The following is a 10858-nucleotide window of genomic DNA, read 5'->3' as shown; positions in this document are numbered from 1 at the left end:
CAATAAGTTCAACAAGGAAGACAAAGGGGATGAATCTCTGCAAGGAGGAGAGCCTAAAATGATATAGATATTACCAATTTTCCTTTTAAATACTTGCAATTGAGCCTGAAACTCCCAAAATATACTAGACACCATTATATTGAAAGTACAAAAGACAAATGCATACCAACTATTAGTCACTATCCTCATGCGCAAAGAGATATCTCACGCGTGCCATCATAATTATTCACCTTCGGGAATGCTTAATGTGAAAATTAAGAGTATGCTAACAAACCATGCTACTCTTCCAAGTACGAAGAGGTTAACAACTCGATGATACTAAAAGTACTAAGAAAATTTGTAATTAAATCAAACACAAACAACATAACCAATGAAGTAGTAACACAAGTATGACACATAAATAAACCAACACAATGTCATGGGGCATCCATGCCATGTCCCTCTCCTCTAAAAGGGACATGGCCTCGTGATCCCATTTGTGTTGAACATTCCATTAAAAGACCACTCACACGTTCCTAATAAAAAATAAAAAATAATATTTTGTAAGGCAGTAATTGAGTTGTTGTGAAAACCATTTCTTAAGCGTAATATATAACGTGTGGAATAAACTAAAAAAATTCCCACAATATTATTGTAATGATAGGAGAAGAGACACTCAATGTAGAGCACCAAATATGGCGTGCCCCAGTTATTCTGGGCTGCATAAAACGAAGAAAAGTTTTTAAAAATATAAATTATAAAATGTTTAATCAATTTTAAGGAAAGTTATTGTATACTTTGAGATGTATTGTTATTTGAGATTTTTTTTTGAAGTGTATACAAGGAAAGGCAGGTGTATTTATATTATTTAATATTTATTTTAGTGTGGAGATTAAATTTTATTAATAGTATTTTTTATGTTTTTTTTATTTGTTTTCTCGTTTGTGTATAGAGATATATAGATAGAGGTATATTATAAAGTTTAGTTTGAAGGAAATGTGTAATTTTTTTTGTATTTAATTTAGAGTTGAAACATGTGTCTTAAAAAAATAAATTATTCACTAAATAAAAAAATAAAAATAGTTATAAATATTTTATTCTTAGCTATAAATTAAATGTTTCTATGTTTATATTAAGTAACATAATTTTATATCAATTTTTTATTTAAAAAGAAATAAAATAATTAAAAGTAGACGAAATTTTATATTATCACTTTCAAATAAAAGAAAAATATATATTATTTTTAAAAATATGTCAATATAAACTTTTAAACGTGATGTGCATGACGCAGCGGTCGGGGCGGCTTGGTTGCACTCCCCCCGGCCACTTTCGATTCCTACGGAAGCTGCCCATGCTGCAGCGTATCTTGTGCTCTGCCCATGCTGTAGCATATCTTGTGCCATGACTCCGGTGATGGCGATTGTTTCGATCTGATGTGATGGATTTCGATCTGATGTGATGGTTGTTGGCTGTCAGCTTGCTGACACGTATTTGTACAATATATGTAATTAAAAGAGGGCCCATGATGCTTCTAAAAAAACTAGCCCCTCCCATTTTAAAAAAAACTTTTAATAAAATATTTAAATATATAAAATATAAATATTAATACATTATAAGTTTAATAAAATATTAACATTCAATAAAATATTTAAATATATATAACATAAATATTAATACATTATTCATATATATATAAGCAAGTCAAAATCAATAAACTATCACATTTGTCGGCCAGTGCTATATTGGGTACATTGCTCTTTCCATGGAAAATACATAACTATATTTAAAATATTAAATTTATTTAAAAATGTTTGCATTGCAAGCGTTTCAAATAATTAATTAATATATATATATAATTTTATAAAAATGTCAAAATCAATAATGTGTCACATCCGTCAGCCAGGGCTATCGTGATTTCTCACGATTACTTATTGTACGCGGCATTGCTCTTTCCATGGAGCAATTTGGTCAAATACTCAACACTCACGTGAAACTCAATACAAATGGATGGTTACAGGATTTCGTAACGTTTAATCTCATTCAAAGCCACAATACATTTTTCAATTTCCTAGCTCTTGTTAAAGTTTATCCAGGTGTATATAACTTTACTTCTTTGAATTGAACCTATAATTTCAGAATATATTTAAATATTAAATTTATATATAATTTATATAATATTAATTATTATATTGAGAAGTATTTTATAGCTTAATTTGGGATAATATTTTAGTGGTATAAATTTTTATTTATAATTATTTAATTAAAAATGATATAAAATTTAATATAAAGAGATGTTGTACTGTCTGTAAATAAATGTAAATATTTAAATATTACCTTAATTTAATAAAAGTTAAAAATAATAAAATTCAATTTATTATATATTGTAATTTTGTTTTTATTAATAAAATTATAAATATTTGTTTATATAAAAGAAAATCCTAATATACATATCACATTAAAATATAACATATAAATAATAGCTATAAATTAAGATCCATTTTACCATAGAAATTAAAATAATGATATCATAAACATATTTAAATTTAATTGATAAGCACATAAAAACTTAGTACTTACAATAAACTCACAATATAACAAGATTCAACCACGGATATTCACCCCATGTATATAGGCTTTGTTACAATACCATGCACTAATACTATGACTTATCAATACCACATGCACACACAAAATATTTTATTATTAATTTAATTTAATTTAATAATTTTTTAATTAGGTCTAAAAGTAAAAAAATTATAATTATTTTTGAGATATATCTAAATGCTCTATCCTCATTATTATTAAAAATATTATGTGGATATTGCATAGAGATTAAATCAAGGTCTTAATAAAATTAAAAAAGAGAATACTTGTATATATAGAGATGTGAAATTTATATAGTATAGATAATATTATTAAGAATCAATGTAGATCCATCTTAATGAAAGATCTACTAAGTGATGAGAGGAATCAAATCTCTCGAGGTGCAAATCTTTCTTCAAGTTTTGCACTCAAAAAGATGTTTGCATCTTGAGATATTTGATCCCTCTCGATGCTTGGTAGATCCGGAGTAAAATATATATATATATATATACATATACACACTCCGGATCTACCAAGTGCCAAGAGGGATCAAATCTCTCAAGATGCAAACATATTTTTGAGTGCAAAACTTGAGGAAAGATTTGCACATCGAGAATAACTAGTAAATAATATTAGCAATTTTTTTTTAAGTAACAATTATGAGTTTTATATTGATGCAGTGTGGTGTAAAGGCGAGAACCTTTTACATAGTGGACTATATCTTCTACATTTATATTCAAGATAAACCAAAAAAGACTGGCTCTAATACTCCTCTATCTACATTCCACTGTTTTGAACAAACTATCCTTATATGTTATCCAAAAAACTCCTAAGACTATTATGAATTAACAAAACATAGTTTATAATAGCGGTAGAAACTACTCACCGAGATTCACCCCTAGATCAGGGGTGTCTTTAGGTCCATGAATTACAAGTCCTGACAATGAGGTTCAAGTAGAATCTTCTTCAGATATCCCCGATTGTGGATCTGAGTTTAAATCCCACTACACCCTGAAGTCTTCAAATTCTTTGTTGCTCTCCTCGGTTGATCCTAATTCAGATAGAAGGGCCAAATTTCCCATCTTGGAATTCAACAAGTTAATCATCACCTGCAACCTTACCATTTTAGCCTCCAACAGATTGAGCTTCTCATTGACCAAATAAAAACGTGTTTGTGATTTGGTTAAGGTCATTTCTCTCTGCCTAGAAATTAAACTAATAATAAACTCCATGGAAGTTGATGGTTGGGCTAAGTAGTAATTATTATTCTTGCTCTTGGCACTCTGGTGATTCTCCATTAGAAATATTGCGACATTGTCTTTTGAATCACCCAGATGGATTGAAAACTAAATGGGCCACACTACTATACCAAGATTATGCCTCCTCTTCTTATACCCATGCAATGTTGCCTTCCCCCAATTCAGTTGTCCTCCCTTCACCTTTAATGTTGCATTGCTACCCATTCAAGCATTAGGCATAGAAATCCAAAACCATAATTTCCTTCCTATAATTCTCCACCTCCACTCAAATTTATTACCATTTAGAAATGTTATACATCTGTCCACTAACAGATCTTAAAAGACATGAGTACCCTAGTTGAGGATACAGTTCCAATTCTCTACATATAAAATGGGCCACCGAAACATTAAGGAAGTGAAAGTGTATATTGTTACATTGGCAAATGCTCTGATATAGGGATAGCAAACGTCCCATCCATTAATTCATTTTGTGGCTTTGACTACAAACTCCATTTTCATGCTTTTCATGGCAAGGTTTTGTGAATGGGCTTTCCTCATCCAAGATCAGCTCTCCTTCATCCAATGTGGCACCTTTTTTTGCTAACGAATCTGCCACTGGATTGATATGTATTTTAATATGATAAGATTCCACACTATCAGATTTGGCGATTTGAAAACTTAACCTATATAAAATGGGTATTAGAATATATTATGGGTTCTTGTTTAGCTTGATCGCTTGCTGGATAACAATCATCGAGTCATCGAAGATAGAAAGATGGTAGATTTCCCTTGAAATTGCCAAGTCTAATCCTTTCCATAATGCTAAATGTTTGGTCTGTTTATTGGTTGAAGTTCTTAGTCCCCAAGCATACTGGATCTCTCTTTCTTTGTCGAGGCGAAAAATAACCCCTCCTGCTCCAGACTCCCCAATATTAGCAAAATATTAAACATAACAATATTACATATAAAATCTTGAATAACATTATTTTCTAAAAATTCTCAAGGAAGATGACAATGCAGTGAGCTACTTTCCTAGTCTAGGATAAAATTAGAAAACAATCAAGAGTTTTGAAAGCATATCCCTAAAGAAGACTCCCAAGAATAAACAAAATTTGATTGCATGACAGACTACATTATATGGATCATGAAATACACCTAGAGAAACTATGGTGTCTAGAGAGGCTGCAAAATTTAGGTCTTGTAGGGGAGTACGGGGAGGATAGACTGAGTTCACCAAGGAGGCTAAAGACGAAGCAGGATGAAATTCCAATTGTTGAAGCACATCCCACTTGTTTCTCAAGCAATTAATTTCATCATTTTGTTGTTGACTCAAGTGTCGATGCTCAATCAAAATCTCCATTGTTGATGTTAATTATGTTATCATCTTGTCCATGTGTAATTAGAGAGTAATGACTTGATCCTGAAGCTTGGTTGTTGTACCATCGAAGACAGAGGAGACCAACCTTCAATACTCTTACAGGTGAGTTATACTAAAGATTGGAGGAGATCCTACCCCTATGCCTATCAATTTGTGCGCTCAGAGCATTCCACAAGTGCTAAATTATGAATCACTCTTCAATTTACCAGATGTCATTGTTGAAGCAATCATGGGCTATAAAAATAGATGCCCATGTGTGTGGGAGTCCAAATTCTGAGCACACTTTAATTCCCATGTTGCATTATTCGAGCTAGGGTATTTTCACACCATTGTCACACAGATGAAGAGAAACATCCCTACTGCATTCATGATGGAGAATTTAAATCCTAGCTACATGTCTCGTGCTCGATCCCCAAGCTCCTAGGTTCATAGAATGAAATAGAGATATGTTACAAGTTTAGAAGCCCCCACATGGAGAGATATTTGGCTCTAGACCTACAATAAATCTCATTGTGCGTCATTCGAGCAATGTACATTCCTTTAGGTTTCATTCAAGTGAAGAAGATCTCCTCTATAGCATTTATGATGAGGGATTTAAACCTAATCTTTAGATCATATATGGAAGACCTCCCTAATGTGAACTCTCAATCTCTTATTTATAGAGGCCACCAAATCCACATCTCATAGTACAAGTGTTACCTAATTGGGTGGAATTGGTTGGAACCATTAGCCCACATAGTTCCAAAGGAGGTATGGCCACTTTATTTTCTAATGAGCTTGCCAATGTGTTGAGAACTCAAAAGATGTTGAATAAATGATATTCAGAAATGGAAAATAAGATAACTAGAATTTTCTTGAAAATAAATTGGAATTTTTAACATATTGAAAAGAGCCGACATTCAAATACCAAATAATATCATTGGAATCACCCACAGTTCAAATTTTCATGATCTCTCAATACTAAACGTATTAAGAATCTTCTAGTATCTCATTCTTCTTGTTAACCTCTCATTTCTATATATTCCTGCACATCAAAGTCCAACTAATAGGTGTTATTTGTCTTTATTCTTTGCTTATCCTACACGTCAAATCTCATATAATAAAATTAATATTTATTATTTTTATATATTTATATCAAAGGTCATTAATCATTAAAATTCAATATTTAGAACCATTTTCCAAGGATAATATGAAATATAGTAATAAGGATAAACCCATCCGTTCGTCCTCGGTCAAATGTTAATAAAATAAATATTTGTTATTTTTATATACTTAATTTAATATTTAGAACCAACTTTCAAGTTTAATGAAATACTATAATAAGGATTAACCCACGCGTTACTCTTTGGTCAAATGTTAATAAAATAAATTAATAATGCACGTTGCCTTTGATTGAGTTGACTATAATGATCCATAAACATTAAAAGGTGAAGGAAGGAGAATGCCGGTATGAAAGAGAAAATATAAAAGTAACCATCGGTAACTTTTGTTTTCCCGGTTAAAACTTTTAATTGTTATTATATAAATAGTTAAAAATTATTTGTATTTATTTATTATTTTTTTAAATAAAATTTATTTTGATTTAGTTAGATTTTTATAAATTTAATCGAGTCTATGAAAAACATATATAATATTCTCTTTATTTATAATTATTAAATTGTTGTAGATGCTACATTACCACTCAAATTTTTGGGCATATTCAAAATTTTGGGTACCCCATCACTCACCCCGAGCTTCTAGGGTTTTTGATAAGACCCCAACCGGTTGCTCTCTCAACGACCTTGTCTATCCAACCCCTTTGGTGCGCTCACTCACATTTCATGCATCACATTGATGCATCATGTTTTATCTCAGATATGGGCCTCAGAATCACATTAGGGTTTCGAAGGTCAATGGCTTCATTAATGTGTTAAGATTCTCTCATGATTTAAAACTCATCTTCGCATGATACACATCGTGATCAGTGGATGTCCTATATTTGAACAAACATGTGTTCAAGGTGGCTTCCCATAAGAGTGACAATATTAGGGTTTGGGAGAAACCCTAGATTGTTAGAGGAGTGATTCCCTCCTTGTTGTCACCATATCCGCATGCCTCTAGTGATGCGCTCCCATCGGCATCACATGGCATCATCGTGGGAGTCATAACAACACATTTTTCCCAGGCCCTTGGCAGATCCTTCACCTCAGCATGTGCGGGTTTGTGGGAATTATATATTTCCCTTACATCCTTATAACTTAGGAATATGTGATTGAAGGTCCAACCCTGATCTGAACCAGTACTCACTCTCAGATGTGTATTAACAAGATATTTCTAAGCGTTAATCCTATGACTAGGAAATTACCTTGGACCTCAGATAATACCATGACCGCTTGTAATTACTAAGCCCATTAAGATGCTTGAATGTTGAACTGATTTCCAAGTGAAAGCATAATTCACTCAACCGTACAATGTATGACACCTTAATTTGGGATACTTGGGATGCATGTTCCTTTAATGAGTTATTTCCATTATTTTCATTAAGTTCCATGCTTCCACGTGCAAATATATACATGTGTATGTTGTTTGGGTAAAGTGATTGGTTTGTTTCACCTTCTCTGCAGGGATCAAGGGGAGGTGGCTCGAGCACATGTCCAACAAGGCAACTGTTTGCCACAAAACTAATGTCAAATGCGGGCTTGAAGGGTTTTGACAATGAGGGAACGTAAGCAGGGAAGACTATTTTGTTAATATACATACATATATTAGGCATAACGGTGGTTGTTGTATGTGTGTATGTATATATATATATATGTGTGTGTGTGTGTGTGTGTGTGTGTGTGTGTGTGTGTGTGTGTGTGTGTGTGTGTGTGTGTGTGTGTGTGTGTGTGTGTGTTGAAATAACTCTGCCACCGTCTTTCTCTCAACCTTAAGCATTATTACAAGGAGTTAGGACAACGCTCGTTATGGGGTAATTGTTAATTTTCCTCTCATTAAAAAAATGCAAAGATATGCATCGCACTCAAGGGTGACAAGAAGGTTTGTGATGGAATTAACTATGGTGGCCCAAATGATGCATTTGGAAGTGATCTAAAACCATACCTTTAAAAGAAAATTTTCAAACATTGTGTTGAAGAGGTTTTGTTTGACCACCAGATTCGACTCTTCAAAAGAATATTAAGCCTCAAGGGAAGATCAAGAATGGGCACGATGTAATAGAAGTTCAGATTCGACGATTACAGTTAAACTATAGCACAACATGGAATGACTTCAGACCTTCAAGGCCTTGCTTGTCTATATAGTGGTAGCCTTGTTTTTCTGAGTGAGTTAGTCGTATTGTTTAGCTAAGGCTGATAACCTCATCTATGTGTCGAGGGATACTCATGTATAAAAAGCGAATATCTCCCTTCTTAATGAGTTACCGTTTTGTTGGGAAACCCTTTGGGGTATGAGCATGAGGAAACGCATAGTGATGAGAAGGTCTACTTGGCAGGACCCGATGTAAGTGAAGGCTAGCGTGACACCTCCCAATCAAACCTGTCGCGCAGGAGGAGGGAATTGGGTGTACCGCATCTCTATTTTCGACCAAGGGGAGCATTGTTAAGCTTGTTATGTTAGCCCAAAAACTGGAACTGAGTCTGTTTCACAGATTTAATACAATCGGTAATAACCAACTACCGTTGTTTGGAGGCGTGTATAATGAATTCATGCCCCGTAGAGACCTCAGCTTGTTGTCAATGGACCATCCCGAAGACGAAGTTCTTATACAAATAAAACACATCATCTATTGGTTCAAAGACTCCCCACGTTCTCAAATTGTCGAGCTGTCTTGACTAAAGCATAGCACCGGTTAGCTTTCACGATCGACTTATGATTACCAGATGGTACATCATCAATTTTATAGCAGGGAAAATCTCACGGTAGACCCAGAGGAATGCATCATGCGCTGATGACTGCATCGCCATGGCAGGTTGAGACTTCGGCTTGACCATCGCAACAGTTGGGCAAGTTGTGAAGTCGCAGGAGATGATGCTCAGATACGAAGCTCTAAACGTGACCTGCAACCATGCTGCTTCTCTGAGTCGCAAGATTGCAATTTCGGAGCCTTAAACAAGTGCTAGAAGTGCAACCTCACTCCAGATGCGACTGTGCGACTAATGGTCACTAAGTCGCACTCAAAGACCTCAAGTGGGTAGCCAAGAAATGCAACCTGCATTGCGTTGCGACCTAGCAAACTCCAAGGGGGTCGCACTGCCTACCAAGTCGTTGAGTCGCATTACAACCCCTCAAAATTTGCGAAGTCATGTCTTAAAATCTTAGCAGTGCGACCTAGTTACCGTGTTACTGAGTGACCTCCATAAGTCGTGTTTCCAAGCTACAACCTAGCTTTCCAGAAGAGATGTAGGGTGCGACCAAAGTAGTAACCATCATATTGTATAAAGAGGTCCATTGTATTGTATGAGGTGTTATTGGTTGCATATGATAACTTAAAGTGACTGAGCTCTCATAATGAAAAGGACATGATTTATATTACTACAAAAGCAGTGATGGCGGGAAGAAAAATCATCAATATGTTTTGAGCCATATATAGTGCTATGAAATTCAAGATGTTGTGGAAGGCATTAAGAGAAGCTCGTAATTTCCCATGTAAATCACTCTCCACAATGTGACTTGGATTGGGTCACATCGTCACTCTTCACCAAGATCACCATGACAACTCGCAAGTCGCAATACAATGCCCCATACGAGCACAAGATGTGCAACTTTCAGCGAGTTGGGACCATGCGATCTGGATTCAGGAATCTTTGTTCTTCCTAAGTCGCAATCATGTGTGACAAATTTTCAACCTCCTTCTAGATCACAAAGTCGCATTGCAGGTCTCACATATGTCAACTGAAGATGTGACCCACCTCCCACCTATGACGTCCTCATAAAATCTACGACCTAAGGACAATCTCACTGCTAAAACACACAGTGTCAAGCAATATGCTAGGATACATCCTGGAGAACATATTAAGATGATGATACAAAGAATGATGAAAGCCATTATAAAGCACCATGGAAGACCGATTTGTTTTGATGACAATATATCAAGGGCCATGAATTCTTGCCTATTATTATTGTTTATATTTTCTACTTGTCTTATTTAAGTAAATTCATATTGATAATTAATCAATGGTTGTATGTTCTTGCAGGGTTAAGTTCGCGAGCATTTTGTTGACATAACGAAGATACCATCCAATTTCTAAGCATTATGCCAGATGACATTGCATGACATAAAGATGCATTCAATGCTCATTATGTGGATGATATCTCAGAGAAACAACCTAAATGGCAAGAGGATACCTCTGATAGTAGTAGAGGACGAGTCTCAAAGTTAGAAAGAAGGAAGCAAGATGTTGGTCCATGTAAAAGAATTACATTTTATCATGAAGCTTTCCTGGCTAAGGTTCTCCTCTAGCAAGCCAGATGGTCCCTTGCAAGCTTCAAGAACCCATCAATAACCCCAAGACACATCACCATAGGATTGATATATGCGAGCGAAGTATAGTGGAAAGAGAACTAGCTGGTTCAAGGACTAGGCATCTGCATCATTGGGATATATGGGAAACAAGCATTCTAGGGCTTCCAATGACCCTCTACATCCCTCCCCTCTCTCCCTTTCATCATAATGTAAATTTCACCCACCATTATATCAGCC

This window comes from Pinus tabuliformis, chromosome 5_1, assembly GCF_031772625.1.
Source record: "Pinus tabuliformis cultivar Carrire ecotype Pingquan chromosome 5_1, CPIR1, whole genome shotgun sequence".
NCBI classification, from domain to species: domain Eukaryota; kingdom Viridiplantae; phylum Streptophyta; class Pinopsida; order Pinales; family Pinaceae; genus Pinus; species Pinus tabuliformis.
The sequence above is the reverse complement of the archived record's forward strand: the minus strand, read 5'-3'. Positions refer to the sequence as shown.